Genomic DNA, 14,702 nt, shown 5'->3' with positions numbered 1-14,702 from the left:
GCTGGGGGGTTGAGGGTAGTCCGTTTAGCGTGCAATTGACTCGGGATACTTATAAGATACTACCATGATTTTTTCAGATTTTTTGATCCAAAAATAAATTAGGCCAAAAACCGGCCTTACCGACCCTCCCCCTTTATTAAACTACTCGTAAAGCTCTGGAAGCATATTTTCCCAGTAGCAAATGTGTGCTACATCGAATGGGTCAACTCGAGCCTAACCTAGAAATAAATCTAACCTAACCTAACCTCACGAAACACAATTAAATGCATTCTGTTGTCCCGTTGTGTTTGCGGTATTGTTTCATTGATCTTCGGCTGAACCTACGTAGAGATTTAGCCTGTCCTAACATAACAAAACCTGACCTAACCTAACCTAAACGAATGAAATTCAACCACACGTGTAGCTATGTAAGCGTAAGGTTCTCAGTCTTAAATGTGTGCTATATTTAATAGGTTAACTCGATCTTAACCTACAAATGAATCTAACTTAACAGAACCTAACGAAATCATTCAGTTCTAGTTTGCGACACTAATATTGGAACCTTCAAATTCATTTTATGCACGCCATATTCGTCATATTTTTGGTAATTTTCATCGGAATTATCAGAACTATTTTCTGTTCGATCACTGGTTTCACTACCGTCTCCATGACGTTGACTTTCAACTTCCATTCTATCATCTTCTAAAGCGCTTAAATCAGTCTGGCGTGCACTTCTATTGATTTCAATTGCTCTTGTGACTGTGCATTTATTAATGTACGAAATGTTATTTTTGTTTCTGGCGTTGAACCCTTTGACGGAATTCATGCAAAAGTAGCAGACCTTCGCAATAACGGGTTATTTGATGTGGTTGGTGTAGAGTACCTGCGGTACTTTTCGTTGTTTGAATTTTTAGACGATACAACATATTTCTGCAGGAATTGCAAATGTCGCGAGGAATCAATTTTGTTTCTTGGTGCAGCAATTTACGGTCAAAACACTTTTCGTAAAGACTTTTCACTTCCTCGTTGATTGATTTGTGCAAACTGCTCAATTCATATTTACTGCAAATGTAACAGAATGAATCTGAACTATACTTTCAGACATGCGATTGAGAAATGCTCGTGACTTTTTTCCTTGTAGCATGAGACTCTACACCAACCAAGTGATCCATTGATGAAGAGCGACGGTTGCATTGTGACGACGTCGGAGAGCCCGCTTTCCCACCCTGACCAGACGCCGATACTGGGGTTTTTCCCTGCATCGTAATACACTTTTTACCTGTGTCTGCCATGACGTCATGAACGCCGTTTACCCAGGGATTCAGCCAATGTGGATCCGTTGCCCTCCGTCACCACGTGGAGGTGCCCTGGTTACAGACACAAGCGAATAATGCTAGCAACAAGCGGTTACGAAACTCCAGACATTTACTGCTATTTATGTCAATATATGAAAGTACGCCAGAACAGGGTTGCCAGCGAAATCGGTTAGGTTAGGTCAGGTTTTGTTATGTTAGGATAGGTTAAACCTCCAGGTAGGTTAAGCCGAAGCTGAATGAAACGTTACCGCAAACACATCGGGACAACACAGTCAGCTTAATTGTGTTTCGTGAGGTTAGGTTAGGTTAGGTTAGGCTAGGTTAGATTTATTTCTAAGTTAGGCTCGAGTTGACCCATTCGATGTAGCACACATTTGGTACTGGAAAAATATGCTTCCAGAGCTTCACGTGTAGTTCAATAAATTTCTGTTAATTCAGGTTAGGTGAGGTCAGGTTCTGTTGGGTAAAGTTATGTTAAATAAGTTGATATCTGGCTACTATGAATCAATCAACCTTGCAGATCATTTCTTTATGGCGAATTTAAAACTTAGGTATCAGGTTATGATATTGTTATGTATACTCTCTACCATGGAAGTTGTTCGCACCTTATTGGCTAGTTAAAATATTTTTTTGCAAATCCGGGAGAAAGGAAAACCAAATCGGATTGGTATTGTAACCATATTTCCTACTGATGTTATTTGGGTATTTAAATATTTTTGTTGCTTCTGTATGTTTTCTTGGAAATGTATTGTGTGTTTTTGTGATAACGCTTGTTTATTTAAATACAATGTTATGTCCTGTTTCGATATGATACCTAGCTAGTGCTCATAGCTTGAAATGTTTTAGCCAGACTTCACTCTCATGTTCCTTTATACGTTAATTCTTCGCTCACCCGGTTTCTCCAATATAGACTTTGCCACAAGATTTTGTATAATCCTGGATCACTGACAGGTGCCTTTCTGTCTTTAGCGTTGTTTAGTAGTTATCCTATTTTCGCAGCTGGTTTAAATATGGTTTGGATTTTGTGTTTGTTGATAATTTTTCCCATTTCTTCTGTGACCCCTCGGATGCAGAGTAGTATGGTGGTCGTTTTTCCCTCTCTTTCTTAAATAGATTGCGTTTACTTGTTTTTTTAAGTGTATTTTTTTAAATAGTTTTATCAATTTTTTTGTGTCATAGTTATGAATTAGGGGGTTTGTTTAAAATTTTGTCATTCCTTTTGTAAGTTATCTTTATCTGGAATTGAAATACCTCCTTCTGTAAACTTTAGGGCCTAATGTGTTTTTAGTTCTTTTGTAAACCAGTATGTCTTTTTAAATTCTTTATTATGATCTTACATTAGACATCAAAGTAAAATCTAATAGAATGAGTAATATAACCCTTTCTAAGTTTCAAATTAGCGCTCTCTCAGTACATTGTATTTCAAGTCATTTGTCCTGAATTTCGTTCAAAAAGAGAAAACCCTTTAAATAATTATTTTATCTAGTTAAGTTTGTTCCTTTCAGAACGAAAAAAATTCCCATAAATTTCCAAAAAATGTCTATAAATTATCATTGTCCTTTTTACAAATCCTATAAGCTTTTATGAATCTCTTAACGCCATACACCGAGAACCCTTCAATGACGGTTAAGAAATAAAAATTGAATTTTTTTCGGAATCCTGAAAAAATGTTCTGATCAAGAGTATTATAATATACTAACTTCTAGTTCCAGCTGCTACAGCATTATATGAATTATTAACGCGTTGTTCATCAGCTGTGTCGCTATGAAGTCGAATTGGACGTAGCTGCGGAAATCCTTCATCTGCAAGATATAATAGACAGTTATTTTCACTGCTTATTGATTATTAATTCTTGTAATCTCACTAGGTATCACATGGGTCAATTGGTTTCCAATTCAGTGCGATGTAAAATAACACAGAATTTTGTTACAATGCACACTAAATTTTCCTGGTAAAAGTTGCCGGGTAAACTTGGCCGGGTGACTGCAGCTCGCAAATTATATAATATTAAATTATATAAATTATATTATTATTATAATAATTATACTTTCATGGCCGAAGCATGCTTTTTAATAATTCAATTATTTCATATTCTTTTACTATAAATGGTCTTGTGTTTAATTGCGACAAGTCTGTTCCTTAAGTCTGAAATTGAAAGGGAGCAGTAACTTGCAAATACGGCTTTTTCCTCAGTTACAGCATCTGAATTTATACCGTGAACTGTATTTTCAATATAATTACTTGATATTTTTTAAATTTTCTGTAAGACATGAAAAATTCGTACGTAAATTAGCCAAGAACAAAAAAAAGTTTGGAAAATAACTTAGAACCCGCGATATAGGCAAATCAAGATTCGAACTTTTTTCTCGATTGTCTCGGTTTCGTTTATTTTTCAGTTATAACTAATGATCTTCTTACAAATTCAGAAGTTATAGCCTCAACTATTGCGTATGCTTTCAGCAGAACTTTTATTTTGAATTACCAGTAAAATAATAATTATTGGTATGAATTCACATAAAATCCCAAAAACTCTGAGAAATGATGTAATCTATCATTAATTTCCACAAATTTTATTCGCCTTGTTTCAAAGGTCCCGAGAGGCTAACGCCCTTCAGCAAGAACATTTTAGTAAAAGTTAGGAAATAAAATTGGAATTTTTTTTAAATCCCAAACATTAATTTCTGGTAGAAATGAATTATAATATACTAACCTGCAAATCCACTACTTGTGGAAGCAGCTTGGTTACTAGTATGTTGTCCATAATTTGTTTCATCTGCAATATATAATAGAGAATTATTTTAGCTTTTTATTGCTTGTTGGCAAATGTGCAAACATAAAATTTGCATCGTTATTTGGAGGTCAGATTTTATGAAATGTGAATATATTAACTGATAATCATCGAAAAAATAAGATTTTTTCTTATACGCCTTCAATATGAACCAACCAATTAAAGAAAGGTAAAAGGAGTGTTAAACATTGTATGTAATTCTATTTTTCTCACGTATAATTTATTAAAGAAAAATTTCCATAAAGCTCTTTATGCCTATTGTGGAAATGATCATATCCCGGCATTCTCCTCGATGTCGAAGATAGCAAGACAAAGTTTTGTGCCTTAGGATGCGTAGATCAAATGTGTAGTTTAAATTATTTTCCCGAAAGAAATGGTAAGAACTGTGTGTGTGTTAAAATATAAAATACTCAGACGTATTGATACATTCAGTCAGTGAAGTGGCACTTTTTCCTTGTATTAAAAATCTATTAACTGTCATTAGCAATCTTAAATCTGCAGAAGTAGAATAAATTTTAATGTTTTAATGGGAAACAAAAGAACGTTGCTAAGAAATTCACACACATGCAAAAACTGATGTTGACATTATTAACAATTCTTACTATGGGGTTGTTGTAAACAAACATTTTGAACTTTAAACTCAGTTTAATAATCAAACAATTTGAAATTATAGTTCCAATATGACGATATGTTAATAAAGAATTTTGAAACGTTTTTCTCAATTAAGGGGCTGATAGCGCCATTGCATTCATGTGAAACAGGCGTAATGGGAAGCCCGGCAGAATTATAATATTTACCAAAAGGAGAAAGGGAAAACTACATAATGGTAAAGAGAAAGAGTAGAGAGACAGGGGAAAAGAAGAAGCGAAAGGGGAGTATGGAAAAAGAGAAAAAATGAAAAGGAAACGTTGAAAAGGGGAAGTTTAAAAGAGAAAAGTGAAAAGTAAATGTAAACAATGGAAAAAAGAACAAGAGTAAAGGGAAAAGGTAAAGAAAAACGGAAGGATAAAACGAGAAAAGAAATTGGGTGAAGCAGGAGAAGAGGGAAGGAATTGGAAAAGGGAGAAGGAAGAGAGAATAAGAGAAATAATAGGAGAAAATAAAAAAAATTGAAAGGGAAAAATAGCAAGGGTAAAGGGAACATGGTAAGGGATAGAGGAAAAAAGAAAATAGGGAAAAAAAAACAGGTGTAACAGGCAAGAAAAATGGGTAAAAGGGAAGGGAAACATTAAAAAGGGGACAAGGTTAGAAGAGGAAAAGATAAGGGAAAGGTATAGGAAATTAGGTAAATGAGAAAGGGGAAATAGGAAAAGGGTAAATAGTGGAAGAGAAAATTAAGAGAAATATCACTTTGAAATATACTACTTGTGCTGTAACGAGAGTGGTGATAATGAGAGTCCGGTTTTACAAGGTGCGTGATTTCTTCCTTTCACTCATAATTAAGATTTTTCAAAAAGATCGAACATCCTTGATCTGCTTAACATGCTAGTTTTTAAGGACGTTAGGGCAAAAAGTCAATAGACAATGTACAATTACGTAGATTGCATTGTTTAATGTGATACCTCAATGCAATTTTATTTGTGGGACTAAGCAAATATTTCGAAAACTGTTTTGATCCTTGCTTTTTTCATATTCTCACCATAATGAGATCGTATTGCTTCAAAATGAAAACAAAGCACTCAATTTTCTTTTCCTTGTTTCAAAGGTCCCGAGAGGCTAACGCCCTTCAGCAAGAACATTTTAGTAAAGGTTAGGAAATAAAATTGGGATTTTTTTTAATCCCAAAAATTAATTTCTAGTAGAAATGAATTATAATATACTAACCTGCAAATCCACTACTTGTGGAAGCACCTTGGTTACTAATATGTTGTCCATAATGTGTTTCATCTGCAATATATAATAGAGAATTATTTTAGCTTTTTATTGCTTGTTGGAAAATGTGCAAACATAAAACTTGCATCGTTATTTGGAGGTCAGATTTGATGAAATGTGAATATATTAACTGATAATCATTGAAAAAATAAGATTTTTTCTTATACGCCTTCAATATGAACCAACCAATTAAAGAAAGGTAAAAGAAGTGTTAAACATTGTACGTAATTCTATTTTTCACACGTATAATTTATAAAAGAAAAATTTCCATAAAGCTCTTCATGCCTATTGTGAAAATTATCATATCCCGGCATTCTCCTCGACGTTGAAGATAGCAAGACAAGGTTTTGTGCGTTAAGATGCATAGATCAAATGTGTAGTTCAAATTATTTTCCCGAAAGAAGTGGTAAAAACAGTGTGTGTGTGTTAAAATATAAAAAACTCAGACGTATTGATACTTTGCAAAGACACTGGTTATGGCCGTTAAAAAAGAACAAGAGTAAAGGGAAAGGGTAAAGGAAAACGGAAGGATAAAACGAGAAAAGAAATTGGGTGAAGCACGGGAAGGGGAAATGAATTGGAAGAGGGAAAAGGGAGAAGGAAGAGGAAATAAGAGAGATAATAGGAGAAAATAAGAAAAATTAAAAGGGAAAAATAGCAAGGGTAAAGGGAACGTGGTAAGGGATAGAGGAAAAAAGAAAATAGTGAAAAGAAACAGCTGTAACAGGCAAGGAAAATGGGGAAAAGGGAAGGGGAACATTAAAAAGGGGACAATGTGAGAAGAGGAAAAGATAAGGGAAAGGAATAGGAAAGGAGGAAAATGAGAAAGGGGAAATGGGAAAAGGGTAAATAGTGACAGAGAAAATTAAGAGAAATATCACTTTGAAATATACTACTTGTGCTGTAACGAGAGTGTGGCGATAATGAGAGAAGTGGAAGAAGCGGAGGAGAGATAGAGACTGGGAGGGAATGAATGAATTAGTCAATTGGAGAAGCGAAATCCAGATAGAGAAGAGGAAGCGTTACCCTGGAAGCGTTATGGTTACCGTGACCCAGTTCTGCAAGTTCACACCATCCCATTAGAATTCATCAATTTAAAATTATATTTATCGTTTAAAAAATTGTATCGCTGGACCCGATAGTCCGGTGTTACAAGGTACGAGATTTCTTCCTTTGACTCATAATTAAAATTTTTCAAAAAGATCGAACATCTTTGATCTGCTTAACATCCTAGTTTTTAAGGACGGTAGGGCAAAAAGTCGATAGACAATGTACTATTACGTAGATTGCATTGGTTAATGTGATATCTTGATGCAATTTTATTTGTGGGACTGAAGCAAATTTTTCGAAAACTGTTTTGATCGTTGCCTTTTCACATTCTCGCCATAATGAGAAGGTATTGCTTCAAATTGAAAACTAAGCACTCAATTTTCATGGAATAAGTTGCTTATTTAAAGGTAAAATATACCGACCATCCAAAAGAAAAAAAATATGTATAGTTTCGCTAAAATTTTATTATGTATTTTATTTACTTATTTTATTATTGATATATTTGTTAAATGTATTTTTGATAGAATCTGAAAATTGCTGCCAGAAACAGGATTATGGTATTGTTTTCTATTCAAAAGATGACTTAATATTTTCGGTCCTTGAAAATTCCAATAAGAAAATTCCATAATACTAGAGAGCTAAAGATTCCAAGAAGTTTTGAATAAACACCGAAATTTTGGTAAGGAGACCGTTGATCGACTTTCTGTGATTCTTTCGAATAGCGATGCTGAACAAGTGCTTGGAGTGCCTGTGAAATCTGGGACTGGAAAAGAGCAGTCATCTGCTGTTTCTGCAATTCTTGCTAAATACGCCCTCGAGAATTAAGTTAAAGCATTTGTTTTGAAAACAACAACATTGAATACTCGAAGTTATAGAGGTGTGTGCGTGTTGAGAGAATATTTTTAAAAGGAAAACAGCCTTAGGAAAACATGCCGTCACTACATCTTACACTTTTGATCACAACAAACCCATTATTTTGGCAATAGAAAAAACTAAAAGAGAAATTCTTAAAGTGAGTCACATAATACGTCATAAAAAATCAGTTAATTTACTTACAGACATCGAAGGCTTGAGTATTTTATGTCATAATTTAATTTTCACCAAGTACCAGTTATCAAAATAGTCTAACATAACTCAAGTGAACTATTATAAATTCAAGTGCACTATGATAAATTGATTTTTGCAATTTTTGGGAGCCCAAAAAAATCCCAAAAACGCGATCATGACGTCAGCAGCAATTTTCAGTTTTTTGCTACGAGACACAATAACGGCATTTACGATGCTTAAAACCCTTACAGTAGTCCACCTACTGGAAAAGCTTGTCAAAGCTATGTCGACTATTTTTTCTGAAATTTAGAATTAAATACAGAATTTGGCCAAAATGACAATTAATAAATGGGAAATTAATTTTTTATGTAGATCTATATACATAAAATGTTTTTTAAATAATAATGAAATGTAAATTTAAATTTTGATTTGTATTGGTACGAGTAGAAGTTATTTTTCACGCTCAGCAGTTGGCAGCATAACCACATGTCGAGAAACTAAACTTAACTTGCCATAGGCAGGAAACAAAATCATTGTTTGCAATTTCGTGCACTTACCGTTTCCAGCAGAAGCTGTCTTTCAACTTTAGTTAATACCACAACGTTCTTGTCATATTTTACCTCGGTACATTTTGCTAAAATTAAGCTCAAGTACCCTGGGAGCAAGTACTAATGAGCAGTAATTAAAATGACAAACTATACTTTCTGCCTCCAGAAAAGTCTTCCGAACAATATTCATCGCGTTTTGAAACTAAAGTTAACAATTTTTGTAGTCCGCTGCAGACCTCGCTATAAGATTCTATATTTTTTATAGGACTTCAGAGTTTGATAATTTAAATTTTAACCTGGAAACGGCCCTTAAGAAAGACATTATGTGAAATAGGGCATATTTGTCCACAAAAAAAACTAAAATGACTTTTAATTGGACTGATTTAATAGCCGGATTACTTTAAAAAGACTCGAACTTACGCTCATCAAAAATGCAATGACAAAAAAGCATTGTTCAATGCAATATATAATATATAATATAGTAATGCAGCATAATGCATCAATATAAATGAATAATAATAACATATAATGATAATTTTGGTAACATCATTATATGTTATTATTCTTTATTTTTATTGAGTCTTGGAAAGTTGTCAGGGGTGATTTTTCTGCTTTAAAGTTTTTTGGCGATTTTTATTAGAGACAGGTATATTGCTGTGAAGGTAAGTATATCAAATACACAGATACTTGGAGAGTTATGTTTGGAAGGTTTTTTAATTTTTAAGTTTTTTGGGATTTTAGCTGAAGGCAACTGAACCTTGGTTCATGAAATGTGATAGGTGTAGTTTCTAGACGTTGTGTAATATTACTGTGGGCACATGCATATTAACTGGAGTCTTGAAAATTGTATGTGAAAATTAGTTTTAATTTGAAATATTTTTTACCGTTTTATATTCTGGAAGGTTAGACGTTTATAAGGTGAGTATTTCATAGGTAAGGCGGAAGATTGCTGTAGAGATAGATTTAATAACTAGAGTGTTTGAAAGTTGTCTTTAGGGTTGTTCTTTTTAATATGAGATTGTTTTGGAGGTCTTAGTTGATGAAAGGTGACACTCGGTTCTTTGATTGTGATAAGGGTAGTTCTTAAGTGCTGTTTAATGTTACAGTTAAATGAGGATATGAAAAAGATTTTTTAAGAAATCCTCGCTTTAATTGTTTTTAATTGAAATCTTTATGGATTTTTTAGTTTAAGATGCTGAGCAGGGTTACTTAAATTCGTGAAGGATGTTTTTTTTTATTTGTTTTGTTTATTATTACTGTGAGGTAGTGGGTATAGTTCAGAGTTTTTCCAGCGTAAATATTATGATTCTTTTTCATTTCGATATTTTTTGGCAGTGCATTGTGAACTCCGCGAAACTATTGACTACTCATTTATATATTTTTTAGTTTCGTTTAGTATCTATAGGCCCAAAATTATGCTACGTAAAAAATAATCAAATTCCTTTGTGAAGGTACTAGCGGAACGCACCTTCATCAAGTTCACAAAACCTTAAATTAGTGCTGGGGCTAGTACTGGGCAAAACTCCGTAATCCAAGCGCGTTTCAAAAAATGTAGATATACAGACAATTCCTTAAAACTAGATAGCTGAGTCTTTAAATAAGTACTAAAGAAACATCGAATTGTTGGTAGGTTTTGTCTACTTGGTAGCTTTTGTCTACTTTGAATTTGAATCAGTCAGAAATGACTGTTATACAGTCAATTCTGACTGATTCAAACTGTGTGGATTCGGCGACTGAAAAATCAGTCAAAACATGAATTTTAAAATCAGTTAATTTGGGTGACTGACCAAATCAGTCTTTTTAACTGATTTTAACATTAAGTTTGGCTGATTTGATCAATCATTGTGAATGATATAAACTGTATCTCTTACTACCATCAACTAACTTTACTCCTTTCAATGTTGAGAGGAAAAACTGGACCAAATGCATGGGAATCCGTCAATTTTTGCCCTATTTTGTTAATATCTTCGTAAAAAAGAATTTTTTTCTGTAAGTATATTTGAAAAATAGTTTTCAGTTTTCAGGGCATTTGGTTCAATTTTTTGCCCTCAGCATTCCACGAAGTGAAGTTAGCGAGTGGTTGATGTGAAAATACCTAACAAAATGGAGGAATTGAATTATGAATGTTAATATACAAATAATTTTCGTTTATATTCATATTTTTATTCAAACTATATTTACCTCTTATATTAAAACCCTGTTTACAAAGAATTTGAGAACTAATAATATAATAGGTAAAATCAGGCAAAACCACTAGAGCCTTCAAATTACTTAAAAAATATACCAAAACTTAATCAATCTGCAGAGTATCACAAATATTTTTTCGAATGAAATTTTTTTAGTAATGTTTTATTAAAAATTTCAGGTTTATGAAAAACAAATTAAACCGCCTTAAAAATTAAAACAATGAGAGTTAACTCTCGTAGAATAAATAAATATTTGAATTATCAAATTTAAGATGCATGTTAACTTAAAATAACTTCTGTAATATTAAGATTTCAAATTGTTTTAGTAATTTTAAAGGATTTTGAATGCTCCTAAGAAGGTATTTTAATGAATTTGAAAAGGGTTTTAGAAGATTACATATAATTTGAAATATTTCAAAGTATTTCAAGGAATACAATTAAATTTTATTTAATTTCATGGGATTTTATAATATTGTAGTGAAATTTCAAAGAATGTATTCATATCAATTTAGGCACCGTTGGCTCCGTAAAATACTTAAATACCAAAAAAACACACCAAACGCAAAAAAATTACTCTTAAGAGATAAATTTACACTTCTCACAACGCACAAAACATCGTATTTTATGAAGAAATTCGAACTGAAACCATTTAATGAACTGAAGAACTGTCCCTTTTGAAACATACAAATGTACCTGTGTCGTGGTAGAAATGTTATTAGGTGGCATGGTACTGTGGTATGATAATTAGAAAAATTTAATATGAGTTATTCTTTATATTGATAATTATCAATACTTCATTCAGAAATAATGGTACAAAATTTTTCTTCCTGCAAATAGATGCGCGAATAAATTTCCTTAAGGAATATGTACTCGTTAAGCTGAAATTCAAAACTTATATCAAAGGTCCGTAGGGACAAACGCCGTTCAGCGAGAACAATCTATTGGCGGGTAAGAAATAAGATTTGGATTTTTTCCTAATCAGGCAAGTTTCATACTAGTATAGAAGAATTATAATACACTGACCTATATTGAAGATAGCTGGATTCAAACGAGGTGTCACAGGATTTGAAGTACGTCTTTGTCTGAGACCCTGACCTTGATTTCGAGGTGTAAATTCTCCCTGATCCTCACTTCCATCTGCAAGATATAATATAAAGTTACTTTGACTTCGTATTGCTCATTGTGATTACGTTTAATGAAAAGCGAATATATTAACTGATGATGGTAGAAAATAAATCTTTTTCATGTTCCTTCAATATGAACCAATCAAGTCAGAAAAGGTAACAAAGTGTTAAAAATAATTTGTAATTTTATTTTTGTCACGTATAATTTATAGAAGAAAAATGTGCATGGAGCACTTTCTGCCGATTGTCCATTCCCCGTTATACTCTTCGATGGCAAAGAGAGAAAGGTAAAGTTTTTACCCATGAGCTGTGTACTTCATTTAAGAATTTGCACCATTCTGATAATCTTTCTATACTAATGCAAAAAAAGTGAGGAATACAAAAATTATTTTTTGAAAGAAATGGTAAGAAAATAGTTTTATTGAACTATAAATACTCAGACGTAAATATTCAAATAAAATTTTACGGAAATTGTTGAAAATAGACAATCAATTCCCAGATAAAGAAAAATGTATCTGTTTCTTATGCCATTCAATTGAAATTTCTTCAAACAAGTTTGCAGACACGCCTGCAGAAACTACATTTAAAAGATTTTTTTTAGTCTAATCACATGTATTTTCAAAAACTAAAATATTGATAAACAATTTTATCTGCTCCCGTGCAGAAATTGCCAAATGTTTGCCTTATTTCTGATTTGGGCCAGATCGGGCACACAATTTTGTGGTTGTTAAATTTGGCCCCCACTAGACCCCGTCTTAACAGCTAAGCTTGGAGTAGATGGCGCTCCATTAATTTCGGGGAATAAAGTGGGTTGACACCAAATCGCCCAAGTTAAAAATGAAATGTGATATATTCAAAACACCCTTTATACCAAGCGTTAAAAAAATAAAAAAAATTTTGACAATTTTGGCCGCCATATTTCGAATTTCGAATGTCGGACCACGTAAATAAATTTTTGAACGTAGTTGAGAAATCAGCAGGAATGGACATCTTTGTCGACGATGATATATTGACTATCTTACTACTTCACTGTGTGCGAAAAAGTTTCTATAACTTTGGATGTTCCACTGAAGCCCGAAATAATCTCCGGAACCTGAAGCTTTGAAAATAAAATTACCAGAGGAGTTCAGTTCTAGAAAATAAAAGGATCTTCATAAAAACCCGCAAGGAGCCCTTTTTGTAAAATCTTCCGGAAGCCAGTAGCATCAGCGTCGTCAGAAAACCCAGATAACCATTTTTGCGCACATGTCACGCGCACGTCGATGCGCGCATGACATGCATGCCAAGATTCACCATGTTCGCACACATTTTGTGATTGTAACTGAAGTGCGTGCACACCGTGTGGCGCAAAGCTACCATGTTTATAATCACCCTGTGACGAAATTTTTCGGCGCGTACAAGCGCACAACATGAGTACCTAGGATAGGCACAAAATGTTTAATTTATAAATCAACCAAATTTATTATTTAATACTTATAAACGCTATAAATTTCCTTTTTCATAAAGGCGCCGTCCTGTAGGTGTAGCGCAACAGACTTGTGTTCCGCATATGGGACAGTGCAGAACTTGCCGGCTAGCCCAGTGCCTTTTGCAACATTGCAACACATCGGTGTGTGCCGGTTCTAATTTTGTGAGAATCACGAAGTACTGCAAAGAGACCGCACGCCATGTATTTCGACTGGCGCCAGATAGCGATCGCCTGTATTCCGAGTTATATGCCTTGCCAGAATAAAGCTTCCCTTCAGTGAAAACATAAAATTAGAAATTGTCGTCCGCTGTGGATTATCGAGTGTGCTTATAGATTAAGTGTGTCTATGTCAAGTGTCAGTTGTTGTCACGAACGCAATATTAATGTTTGTATAATTTGTATGATTATATGTATAATGTCATTAAAACAAGAGGAGCAATATAAAAATAATAAAACGCAAGTATAGATATTGAGGATTTTGCGTCTAACACCTTTCTCTTTTTGTGCCCTACTACCCGAATCACAGCCCTTACAAAAACAACGCGACATTATTGTGTCACTTATTATATAGTTTTTTAGCACTGACACTTTGCAAACAAATTTTTTTTCCTCTAAACACAAACAGTTTGCAATTGCACAACGGCATTAATAGGTTATATTTATTTACCGATGGTAGTGGTAGATGCTAAATCAACACAACCGAAAGAAGATAATTCCACAGCAGTGACTTCGGAAAAGAGAAGTTAAGCAAATTGGAAAAATGGCACATTATGTATGGAGATCCTAATGAAATTGATTTAAAAATACTCTATTATAAAAATATGGCGAAAGAACTATCATTTTTGTCAGAAAACAAACTACCCACCTATGAAATTTGAGTCATGAGAAAACAAACTGTAACAACTTTTCCATAGTTTTCCATAGTTTTCAGCCTCGAGTGAGCGACCGAAACAATCCCCAGAGCTAGATGCAGTTGCTCTCTGTTTTTAGCATAGATCTTAAGATCGTCCATGTAAAAAGCATGAGTGACCTTGTACTTTCGATCTGCAGGTTTGCCGCACAATCACCCGTCGGAATGGCGCAGTGCTAGAGATAGTGCCAATAATGTAAGGCAAAAGAGGAGTGGGCTCATGGTGTCGCCCTGATAGACACTTCTCTGAAACGTGACCTTGTTAGTTGTCACACAATTTTTTCTAGATGAGATAGTAAATCTGGTTTTCCCAAGCGGCATCAATCTCTCTATGCACCCAACTATTTGCGGATGAACCTTTAAGATTTCCAAAAGAAAGATGATAAGTCTATGGGATGTAGAATCGAAAGCTTT

This window comes from Belonocnema kinseyi, chromosome 1 (assembly GCF_010883055.1).
Source record: "Belonocnema kinseyi isolate 2016_QV_RU_SX_M_011 chromosome 1, B_treatae_v1, whole genome shotgun sequence".
In the NCBI taxonomy this organism is placed as follows: domain Eukaryota; kingdom Metazoa; phylum Arthropoda; class Insecta; order Hymenoptera; family Cynipidae; genus Belonocnema; species Belonocnema kinseyi.
Note: the sequence above shows the minus strand (reverse complement) of the source record.